The sequence below is a fragment of the Chiloscyllium punctatum genome, chromosome 6, assembly GCF_047496795.1.
Source record: "Chiloscyllium punctatum isolate Juve2018m chromosome 6, sChiPun1.3, whole genome shotgun sequence".
Lineage (NCBI taxonomy): Eukaryota > Metazoa > Chordata > Chondrichthyes > Orectolobiformes > Hemiscylliidae > Chiloscyllium > Chiloscyllium punctatum.
In genome coordinates this window covers 137,873,295-137,887,113 of record NC_092744.1, presented here as the reverse complement: position 1 = coordinate 137,887,113, position 13,819 = coordinate 137,873,295, and positions in this window count along the sequence as shown.

Sequence of the window (13,819 nt, the reverse complement as noted above, 5' to 3'; positions counted from 1 at the left end):
GCAAAACACCTCCAGGCAGCATCAGGTAACTCCCCTTCTTATACCTTTTGTGCTTTGTGACTTTGAATACAGACTGTCTCTCAATATTATCTCCATGGCAACGGCAGTTCAAAAGTCCAGTTCAGTTCAGCACTTTGTGGTTAAACCACATACCCCTCCCCCACACCCCCGTGGCTCCCTCAAGTACCTAACAGGCCCTTCAGTTTCAGTGGGGCTGTCTATCGGGATGGTGATGTAGAGGAGCCGGGGTTGGGGTGGGGTGGACAAAGTTAAAAACCACACAACACCAGGTTATAGTCCAACAGGTTTATTTGGAAGTACAAGCTTTTGGAGTGTGCTGTGATTTTGAACTTGATTAGGATTATCTCTCTGGTAACAGTTACGTGCTTCAACAATTACAGAGGCCATATGTTCCCCAAACAATAGGTTTCCCTCTAGCAGGGTAAACTGCTATTCTGTCCCTGGGGATAGCTACTCATCACTTTTTATCCCCAATTCCATCATGCTTTCTGTTGAGCTTGGAAGTTTTTCCAATCTCCGAATTTATCCTTGGTCTTTGCCAATTTGTATGCCTCCTACTTCAATTTCATAGACTCCCTTATTTCCTTAGACATGGCAGATTACTCCTTTTCCTACAGTCCTTCCTTTTCACTGATATATACTTTAGCTGAGAAATTTGAAAAATTACTTTGATATTCCTCCACTGTCCATCAACTGTCCCACAGTAAAGTCTTTGCTTCCAGTCTGCATTAGCCAACTCCTGCCTCATCCTATTGTAGTCTCCTTTGTTTAAGCACAGGATCTTCGGACTGGATTTAATCTTCCCGCTTTCCTTCTGTGTTCTAAATTCAACCAGATTAATGACAAGTCTTTTTATCAGATTACGAGGGGAGGCGATGTTTCCTGGGTGTTTTGGTTTCATTGTCAGTGACCTTGGCTTTGTAATAAAGTACAGGATAGATATTCACAACAGAATATTCTGGACGGTGTGAGTGTACTACACAGTCTAAAACCATAAATCACTGTCAGCCCTCCATTTAAAATTGCAAAACCATTATCTCCTACACGCTTCCTCACTATCTAAGTTAGGAACGCTAATCCACCTGACTATCCTGCTCTTTCTGAAAATCTCCTTTGGTGAAGGTGGTGAGTTTTGGATTCATCTTTCTGGTTATTACCGTAAGAAGATAAGCCCTGGGCACAGGGGAGGCAGTGCAGCCCTTCGAACCAGCTCCACCATTTAATACGGTGATGATTGAGCTCAACTCGGTCTCAGCTGGATTTTCCCGCTTGCTCTCTCTCACCCTTCAACTCATTGCAAATTAAAAATCTGTATCTCTTCATTAAATTTGCTCATTGTCCTGGCATCCACCGCATTTTGAATAGGAAATTCCAGATTCACAACACATTGAGATAGGTACATTCGTCCCCATGAGTATAGAATAGAGTCCCGAAAGTGCAGAAACGGGGTATTCATCCGTCGAGTCCACACCAACCCTATGATGAGCATCCCATTCAGACCCACCCATTCCCTGTAACCCTGCATTTCCTGCGGCTAATTGCCTAACCAGCACATGCATGGACCCTGTGAGCAATTTGGCATGACCAATCCACCTAACCTGCACATCTTTGGACTGTGGGAGGAAACTGGAGCACCGAACAAAACCATGCAGACATGGGGAGAATGTGTAAACTCCACACAGTTGCCTAACACTGGAATCAAACCCGGGTCCCTGACGCTGTGAAGCAGCAGTGCTAGCCACTGAGCCACCTCTGCGTAAAATCTGCTGCCCATTATTAACCTCCCCACCCCGCAATTGGCTGAATGTATATTCCTTACATCAGAAATCGGGGTGTCGAAGCGGATGTCTCAGTAAATCCCAGTGACAGCCCACATGTCCTATGTGTCTGAATAGATATCCTATCGACAACACCCTCCAGCCCACACTTTCTCTCACTTTCCAGGGACAGGTCTCCAGAGGCTTCATGGGGACTACAACTCCCACAGTCCCTGAGGCAGGGACCACACGTGTGTGGGGAAACCCAGCACTATACATGTACAGAATGTGGGCGGGTTTTGGAGCATGTTCTTTGGGGTAACTAGCAGAAAGCATTTCACACTGTGATTGGCTGGAGAAGGGATGCATCTGCCTATAGTATTGATCAGTTGGGGGGGGGGGGGTCAAAGTGTCACTACGCCCAGATGGGACCAAGTTCCATTCGCAACTTGTCATAACACTGGGAATTGACCAATGGGAAACAAGGAAGAATCTGACCCATTCTCCCAGTCTGAAGGTTCCTCTTCTGTCCAGGATCTGCCACCTCCCTTTCTGTTTCCTTTTGTTTCATTCTGCTGTTACATTATTGACTTGCAGCAACTGAAGGGAAAGGAAGTGAACCCAGAAAGGGTGTAGAGTCAAACCAGGGACGGGAAGTGGTGCCATGGATCTGTTTATCAGTAACTCCATGAGAATGTAGAGCGTGTACATTAGTAGGTAGTGGAGTCAGAATGGTGGGAGAGAGTAAGTGGGCTGGAGGGTTACAGCTTTGAGGGAAGAAATGGGAAAAAGATATTCCAGAGAAACTACAATTGTCTGTTCTGAATTTCTAACCTGTACATATTCCTTTATACAGGGTGCTAGATAGTGAAGATTTGCAGACTGAAATCTCAAAATCATGTGCAGATTATGATTAAGTTAAATAACATTTGAAGAACCAAAGATGGAGAATCACTGGGCCAAATTCCTGCAACACTCTCCTCCCATCATTGTCGGTCTCTCTGCGCCAAATGGACTGTGAATGGTTCAAGACAGCAGCTCACTACCATCTTCTGAAGGGTAACGAGAGATGGGGAATAAATGCTGGCTGAGCCAGTGATGCCCATATCCTGGAAATGGTTTCTATCTCTAGTTGCTGAAACCCAGTTGATGTAACTGCAGGATGAAGAGGGAGGCTGAGTGCATCCTCCAGGAGGCAGCACCATCACATTACCCCTGCCTACACCCACACAGTAACACCACAACGTCACTGGAACAAAAGGCAGTGAAGCCAAAGGAGGACTTGGATATAGTTCTTCAAGATAAAGTCATGAAAGGGGATTGGAACACAGCAGGAACAGGAGACTGAGCTGGATGGTCGGCTGTTTCCCATTGAATGGTGGAGCAGGATTGAAAGGCCGAATGGCCTCCTGCTGCTATCTCCCAGGTATGTATATAGTCATGGAGCCCGGGTAGGAAGAAGGGGGCAGGGATTCTCCAGGAGATTGCACCTCCACATCAGTTTTCAGTGAGGGATGGTTTGATGGATCTTATTTAACATTTATCTTTAACACAAGGTTTCTAAATATTGGTTTTAAAATGTTGTAAGAGTTTTTTGCACCGCAAGTAAAATTAAAGAAAATAAATTGAACTGTTTGAATATAACAGTTTTAAAGCTTTCAACCTCCTGTAAAACAAAATCCTGTCTATTCCCAGACACCATCACTTACCAGCTCCTCAAACTCCAGGGAAATATTCCCTCCCTGTCTGAACCTTTGGGTTGATTTAACAGCTTTTCAGTTCTCGTTCTGTGAGCTGTGAAGCGTTCTTTTTCCCCATTTCTCTGACCCAGAAATGTGATCACACCAACCTTTCCACCATCAAAATCATCATTATGCCATTTTGCTTTTGGTTAACCTATAATCTCCAGCAGTGCAAAAGTGAGGACTGCAGATGCTGGAAACCAGAGCCTAGATTAGGGTGGTGCTGGAAAAGGCCTCTCGCCAAAACGTTGATTTTCCAGCTCCTCGGATCCTGCCTGACCTGCTGTGCTTTCCCAGCACCACTCTAATCTAGACATATAATCACCAGCAGTAAACCATTTGTATAACCAATTGAATATTTCCAAACAAAGCCCATTACGGGCCAAGCAAACCATTACAAGTGACAGAGTGAGAAGGGTCTAAATCAAAGTAGAGTTGGGGGGGAGGGGGCAGCGGTGGAGATAAAGTACTGTATCCCCGGCGGTGCCCACCTCTATCTAAAGGCATCGAGAGCATTGATCCACACTACATGCTCCTTCTCCAAGGACACCCTGCTGTGTAGCCTTTATCCTCAATCATAGAATAAAATCCCTACAGTGTGGAAGGAGAGCATGGGCCCATCAAACCCCACCGACCATCCGAAGAACATCACGCCCAGAGCACTCCATCCCTGTAACACTGCATTTCCCATGGCTGATCCACCTAGTCTGCACAATCCTGGATAGTGTGGACAAGTTAGCACAACTGATCCACCTAACCTGCACATCTTTGGACTGTGGGAGGAAACCAGAGCATCTGGAGGGGACCCACACTATCATGGGGAGAATGTGGGAACTTCACGCAAAGCGTTGGACAAGGCTAGACTCCAACCTTGTACCTGATGCTGTGAAGCAGCCGTGCTATAATCCCAATTTAAATCAAAACAAGTGATCCCTGATCATTGTCACATTGCTGTTTGTGGAGACTTACTGCCCAGAGAGACATCCTGAGGTTCAGAAAGTGGGAATGTAAGTTCAGTCACCTCCAGCCCAGTTAATGTGATTAACAACAACATCAATACTCCAACAGTGTCATCATGTCCAAGGTCCACTCCTGACTCTGATGGACAGTAACATCAGAATCAGAGTCCTGCAGTCCACATGGAGCAGGGGGATGACCACTTCCCTGTGAGCACTCACTGGGCTCTCAATCGTGTTGAAGACACAGCAAATCCCTTGTCACACAGAGGGGTGAACAGCTCATACCCAGAGTGAACCCGCTGGGATCTCAGGGGATGGGATGAATCACTGAATCCCCTCTCACAGACTGACCATCTGAATGGCCTCTCCCCATCTGTGGGCTCACTGGGGTCTCAGCAGGTGCTGCATTTGAGTGAATCTCCCCCCACACTGGGAACAAGTGAATGACCTTTCCCCAGAGTGAGCTCGCTGGTGTTTAAGCAGGTCAGAGGACTGAGTGAATCCTTTCCCACACACTGAGCAGGTGAATGGCCTCTCCCCGATGGGAATGCACTAATGTCTCCACAGGTGAGAGATTTGATTGAATCCTTTCTCACACGTGGAGCTGGTGAAGGGTCTAAATCCACTGTGCCAAATCTGGTGCCTCAGCAGATTGTAAGATCGAGTAAATCCCTTCCCATACGTGGGACAGGTGAACAGCCTCTCCGCAGTGTGACTGTGTCGGTGGGTGTCCCACTGGGAGGGGTAAGTAAATTCCTAATTCTGATTGAGTACGTCCTCCTGTTTTCTCGTTTGTTATTGACAATCTCATTCCCATCGCACCAGAGCCTGTTCCAGTGTTACGGAAACAACAGAATGGTCAGCTGCAACTGGTCACCTGACTGATCACTGGACAAGAACGGTTCACTCTCCACAGATGCTGCCAGACCTACTGAATTTTTCCAGCAATTTCTGATTTTGTTTCTGATGTCCCAGAGTTTGCAGATGTTTAGTTTTCCAATACTCATCTTGTGTGTTTCAGAGGAGTTTATTGATGAAATTAGACGGTTTTGAAAGTTGTACGTTAGGTCACACATCAGCTCTGATCATCATGAATGGCAAAGCAGAGTTGAGGGGCTGAATGGCCTCCTCCTGTTCCAATGAAAGTTACCCATCGGCAGCTTTTGACAACAGATAGTACTCACTACCCTCAGGCCACAGGATTGTTCACACACAATAGTGACCATCCTTAGTCCAAGGATTGTTCTCACACAGTATTCAGTGCACAGGATAGTTCACACACTGTACTGACCACTCTCAGGTCACAAGATTATTCTCCCATAGTAGTGACCATTCTCTGTCCACATGATTATTAAATCACAGTATTGACCATCCTCTGGCCACGGGATTATTCCCACACAGCATTGACCATTCTCAGGCCAACAGGATTATTCCTATATATTATTGACCATTCTAAAGCCACAGGATTATTCACACACAGTACGGACCGTCCTCGGGCAACAGGATTATTCACATACAGTATTGACAATCCTCAGGCCACAGGATTATTCACACACTGTATTGATCATCCTCAGACCACAGGATTATTTACACACAATATTGACAGTATCCAGGCCACAGGATTATTCACACGCTGTATTCACAATCCTCAGACCACAGGATTATTCGCAGACTGTATTGAACATCCTCAGGTCACTGGATTATCCACACACAGTACTGACCATCCGCAGGACACACAAGTATTCACACACAATACTCAATATTCCCACCCCACAGCATTATTCACACACAGTCTTGATTGGAACACGGCCACAGGATTAATGAACACACTGTTTTAACCATTTACATGATCACAGAATTACTTTCACACAATATTGACTATCTTCAAACCACAGGATTGTTCATACACAGTATTCAACATTCTGAGACCACAGGAGCATTCACACACTCTATTGAACATCCTCAGGCCACAGGATTATTCACACATAGTATTGAGCATCATACGACGACAGGATTAATGAACACACTGTCTTGATCATTTACAGGTCACAGAAATATTCGCACCCAGTATTGACCATCCTCAAGCCACAGGATTGTCCACACTCAGTATTAACTATCCTCAGACCAAAGGAGTATTCACACAGTATTGACTATCCTCAGGCCACAGGATTATTAACACACAGTATTGACCATCTTCAGGCCACAGGAGTAGTCACACACAGTATTGACCATCCCCTCAGGGCATATGATTATATTTACACGGTATTGACCATCATCAGGCTACAGGAATATTCACTCACAATATTGACAATTCTCAAATTACAGGATTGTTCACACACAGTATTGATGATTCACAGGCCAGAGCATTATGCATACATGGTATTGACCATTCACTGTCCAAAGGATTATTCACACACAGTATTGACCAACCTCAGGCCAAAGGTTATTCACACACAGTACTGACGATTCACAGGCCGCAGGATTATTCACACACAGTATTGACCATTCTCAAATCACAATATTGTTCACACACAGTCTTGACCATGCATAGGCCACAGTATTATTTGCAAACAATACTGACATTGCACAGGTCACAGATTATTAACACATAATATTGACCATCCACAGCCCACAGGATTATTATCACACAGCATTGACCATCCACAGGCCACATTATTATTCACACACAGTATTGACCATCCTTAGGCAAAGGGCTATTGAGACACTGTATTGACCATTCTCAGGCCACAGGATTATTCACACACAGTATTGACCATCCTTAGACCAAGGGTTATTCACACAGTATTTACGATTCATGGGCCATTGGATTATTCCGACACAGTATTGACTGCCCTCAGGCCACACGATAATTCCCACACAGTATTGAGCATTCACAGTGCACAGGAGTATTCCCACACTGTATTCACAATTCTCAGCCCACAGGATTATTCCCACACACTATTGACAATTGTCAAGCCACGGGATTATTCCCACACAGTATTGACGAACATACGGCCACAGGATTAATAAACACATTGCCTTGACCATTCAGTACAAACAGTACTGAACATGCACAGGCCACAGTTCATTAACACCTAGCATTGACCATCCACAGGCCACAGTTTTATTAACAAACAGTATTGAACATGCACAGGCCACAGATTATTGATTCACAGTATTGACCATCCACATCACAAAGGATTATTATCACACAGCATTGACCATCCACAGGCGACAGGATTATTATCACACAGTATTGGCCATCCACAGCCCACATTAATATTCACTCACAGTATTGACCATCCTTAGACAAAGGGTTATACACACACAGTACTGACGTTTCACAGCCCGTAGCATTATTCACACACAGTACTGACTGCCCTCAGGCCACATTATTATTCACACACAGTATTGACCATCCTCCGTCCACAGGATTACTCACACACAGTGTTGATCATCCTCAGGTCAAGAGTTATTCACACACAGTATTGACCATTCACAGGCCAGAGGATGATTCACACAGTATTGACCACCCTAAGGCCATAAGATCATTCACACACTGTATTGACCAACCTCAGGCCACAAGAGTATACACACACAATATTCAATATTCTCAGCCAACAGGATTATTCCCACACAGTATTGACCAGCCTACGGCCACAGGATTAATGAACATACTGTCTTGACCATTTACAGGTCACAGGATTGTTCCCACACAGTATTGTCGATCCTCAGGCCACAGGATTATTCCCACACAGTATTGACCATCCTCAGGCCATGGATTATTCCCACACAGTATCGACAACCCTCAAACCACAAGATTATTCCTACACAGTATTGAACATCCTCAGGCCACAGGGTTATTCACACACAGTATTGACCATCCTCAGGCCACACAAGTACTCACACACAATATTCAACATTCTCAGCGGACAGGATTATTCCCACATAGTATTGACTCGCATACAGACACGGGATTAATGAACAAAATGTCTTGACCATTTGCAGGTCACAGGATTATTCCCACACAGTATTGACCATTCTCAAACCACAGGATTATTCACACACAGTATTGTCCATCCACAGGCCACAGTATTATTTGCAATCAGTATTGATCATGCACAGGCCAGAGATTATTAACACATAGTATTGACCATCCATAGCCCACAGGTTTATGATCACACAGCATTGAACATCCACTGGCCATATTATTATTCACACACAGTATTGTCCATCCTTCGGCAAAGGACTATTCAGACACAGTCTTGACAATTCACAGGATTATTCACACAGTGTATTTACCATCCTCAGGCCGCAGGATTATTCATACAGTGTATTTGCCATTCACAGTTCAAAGGATTATTCACACACAGTATTGACCATTCTTTGGCCAAGTGTTATTCACACACATTATTGACAATCCTCCGTCCACAGGATTACTCTCTCACAGTATTGACCGTTCACAGTTCACAGCATTTTTCAACACAGTATTGACCATCCTCAGACCACGAGTTTTCACACACATCATTGTGTATCTTCAGGCCACAGGATTACTCCCACACAGTATTGACCATCCACAGGCCACATTATCATTCACACACAGTATTGACAATCATTAGGCAAATGGTTAATCACACACAGTATTCAGCATTTACAGTGCACAGGAATATTCACACACTGTATAGACCATCCTCAGTCCACAGGATTACTCACACGCAGTATGGATCATCCTAAAACCATAGGATTCTTCACACACGGTATTGACCATTTACAGTCCACAGCATTATTCATACACAGCATTGACCATTCACAGGCTAGAGGATTATTCATACACAGTATTCTATATCCTGAAGCCTCAGGATTATTCAAACACAGTACTGAGGATGGTCAGTCGACAGGATTACTCACGCACAGTACTGATGATTCAGAGGCCAGAGCATTGTGCATACATGGTATTGAACATTCACTGTCCAAAGGATTATTCACACACAATATTGACCGTCCTCTGTCCACAGGATTTTTCACAAAAAGAGTATGACCACACTCAGGCCCCAGAATTATTCACACATAGTATTGACCAACCTCAGCCCACAGGATTACTCCCACACAGTATTGACGATCCTCAGGCCAGAGGAGTGTTCACACACAGTATTGATAATCCTTAGGCCACAGGATCATTCGCACACTGTATTGCCCAACCACAGGCCACAGAATTATTCACACACAATATTCAACATTCTCAGCCAACAGGATTATTCACACACAGCATTGACTAGTTTATGGCCACAGGATGAATGAACACACTGTCTTGACCATTTACAGGTCAGAGGATTATTCCCATGCAGTACTGACCATTCTCAGGCCATAGGATTATTCCCATACAGTATTGAACATCCACGGAGTACAGGATTATTCCCACACAGTATTTTCCATTCTCAGGCCACTGGAATATTCCCAGCCTGTTTTGACCATCCTCTTGCAACAGGACTTTTCACACACAGTATTGAACATCCTCAGGCCACAGGATTATTCACACACATTATTGACCTTTCTCAGCCCAGAGGATTATGCACACACTGTATTAAACATCCTCAAGCCACAGGATTATTCTGACACTATTGACCATGCTCAGGCCACAGGATCATTCACACATAGTATTGATCATACTCAGGCCAAGGTATAGTCACACACAGTAATGACCATTTACATGCCAGAGTATTATTCACACACAGTATTGACCAACCTTAGGCCACAGGAGTATTCACACACAATATTCAATATTCTCAGCCCAGGATTATTCACAAAGTATAGACCAGCCTACGGACACAGGATTAATGCACACACTGTCTTGATCATTAACAGGTCACAGGATTATTACCACGCAGTTTTATCCATCCTCAGGCCACAGGGGTATTCACAAAGTATTGAACATCATCAGGCCACAGGATTATTCCCACACAGTATTGACCATCCTCCGTCCACAGGATTACTCACACACAGTATTGATTATCCTCAGGTCAAGGGTTATTCACACACAGTATTGACCATTCACAGGCCACAGGATTATTCACACACATTATTGACCTTTCGACCATCCTAAGGACATTAGATCATTCACACACTGTATTGACCAACCTGAGGCCACAGGATTGATGAACATATTCTCTTTACCAATGAACAGGTCACAGGACTATTCCCACACAGTATTGAACATCCTCAAGCCACAGTATTATTCTGACACAGTATTGACCATTCACAGCCACATGATTGTTCACACATAGTATTGATCACGCTCATGCCAAGGATTAGTCACACACAGTATTGACCATTCACAGGCCAGAGGATTACCACACACAGTATTGATCATGATCAGGCCACAGTATCATTCGCACACTTTATTGACAAACCTCAGGCCACAGGAGTACATACACAAAATATTCAATATTCTCAGCCAGCAGGATTATTCACACAGAGTATTGACCAGCATATGGACACAGGATTAACGAACACACTGTCTTGACCATTCACAGGGCACATGATTATTCCACACAGTATTGACTATCCTCAAGCCACGGGATTGTTCACACACAGTATTGACTATCCTCAAGCCACGGGATTGTTCACACACAGTATTGACCAACGTCAGGCCATAGGATTATTCACACACAGTGAAGACCATCTTCCGGCCACAGGATTGTTCCCACACAGTATTGTCCAACCTTAGGACACAGGATTATTCACACACTTTATTGACCATTCTCAGGCAACAATATTTTTCACACACTGTATTCACCATCCTCAGGCCAGAGTATTATTCACACACTGTATTCACCATCCTCAGGCCAGAGGATTATTCCCGCACAGTATTGACCAGCATCAGGCCAGAGGATTATTCAACACAGTATTGACCAGCATCAGGCCGGAGGATTATTCAACACAGTATTGATCATCCTCTGGCCACAGAACTATTTACACAGTGTTGGCAGTACACAGGTCACAGGATTACTCATACAGTATTCACAATCTTCAGTCCACTGGATTATTCTCACACAGTAGTGACTATTCTTAGACTAAAAGGTTATTCCAACACAGTATTGGCCATTCTCAATCCACATGATTATTCGCACACAGCATTGACTACCCTCAGGCCACTGGATTATTAACACACAATATTGACCATCCACGGCTCACAGGATGATTATCACACAGCATTGACAATCCACAGTCCACATTATTATTCACACACAGTATTACCTATCCTTATGCAAAGACTTATTTACAATATTTACGATTCACAGGCCACAGGATTAGTGACACACAGTATTGACTGGCCTCAGTCCACAGGATTACTCACACATGGTATTGAGCATACACACGGTACTGAACATTCACAGCGCACAGGATTATTCACACAATGCATTGACCATGCACAGTCCAAAGGATTATTCCCACACAGTATCAACCATCCTCCGTCCACAGGATTGCTCATACACAGTATTTACCATCCTAAAACCATAGGATTATTCTCACAGAGTAATGACCATTCACAGTCCACAGCAATATGCACACACACCATTGACCATTCATGGGGCACAGGATTATTCACACCCAGTATTGAACAACCTCAGGCAACAGGATTAATTACATACAGTTCTGACCATCCTCAGGCCACAGGATTGTTCACACATAGTATTGACTATCCTCAGGCCAAGAGTATTTATTTATTTATTTTTTTACACACTGTATTACCATTCACACTGCAGAGGATTATTCACACACAGAATTGACCATCCTCATACCACAGGATCATTCATTCACTGTACTGACCAACCTCAGGCTACAGGAGTCTTCACACACAGTATTCAACATTCTCAACCAACAGGATTATTCCCACACAGTATTGACCAGCCTATGGCTACAGCATTAATGAACACGCTGTATTGACCATTTACAGGTCACAGGATTTTACACACACAGTATTGACCATCCTCAATCCACAGGATTGTTCACACACAGTATTGACAAACCTCAGACCACAGGATTATACACACACAGTATTAAACATCCTCAGGCCACAGGAGTATACGCACACATTATTGACCAGCCTCAGGCCTCAAGATTAATCACACACAGTATTAAACAACCCCAGGCCAGAATATTATTCACACACAGTACTGACTATCCACAGAACACAGGATTATTCCTACACAGTATTGCCCATCTCAGGCCAAAGGATTTTTCACACACATTATTGATCATCCTCAGGCCACAGGATTATTTTTACACAATATTGACAGTACACAGGCCACAGGATTACTCACACACAGTCTTAACCATTCACAGGCCAAAGGGTTATTCCTACACAGTATTGATCATCCTCAGGCCACAGGATTATTCACACACAGTGTTGACAATTCACAGGCCACTGTCTTATTCACACACAATATTGGTCATCCTCAGACCAAAGGCTTATTTACAAACAATATTAACCATGCACAGGCCACAGGATTACTCACACATAGTATTGACCATTCACAGGCTACAGGATTATTATCACACTCCATTGACCATTCACAGGCTACAGGATTATTATCACACTCCATTGACCATTCACAGGCTACAGGATTATTATCACACTGCATTGACCATTTACAGTCCAAAGGATTATTCACACACAGTATTACCCATCCTTCGGCAAAGAGTTAGTCACACACAGTATTGACCATCCTCGGGCCGCAGGATTATTCACACTGTGCATTGACCATTTACAGTCCAAAGGATTATTCACACACAGTATTAACCATCCTTAGGCCAATGGTTATTCACACACAGTATTTACAATTCACAGGCCATAGGGTTATTTACACACAGTATTGACTGCCCTCAGGCCACAGGATTTCTCACACTCTGTGTTGAGTATTCACAGTGCACAGGATTATTCACACATAGTACTGAATAACCTCAGGCAACAGGATTAATTACACAAAGTTTGGACAATCCTCAGGCCAAGGGTTATTCACACACAGTATTGACCATTCACAGGCCAAAGGATCATTCACAAACTGTATTGACCAATCTCAAGCCAAAGGGGTATTCACACACAATATTCAACATTCTGAGCCCACACGATTATGCACACACTTTATTGACTAGCATGTGGCCACAGGATTATTCCAACGTAATATTGACCATCCTCTGGCGACAGGATTATTCACATACCATATTGTCCATCCACATGCCAAGGGTTATTCACACAGAGTACTGGCCACACAAAGTGAGAGCGTTAGAGGTGCTCGGAGGAGCAAACAGAGATGTGGAGTGTTGTTGTGACTGGAAAAGG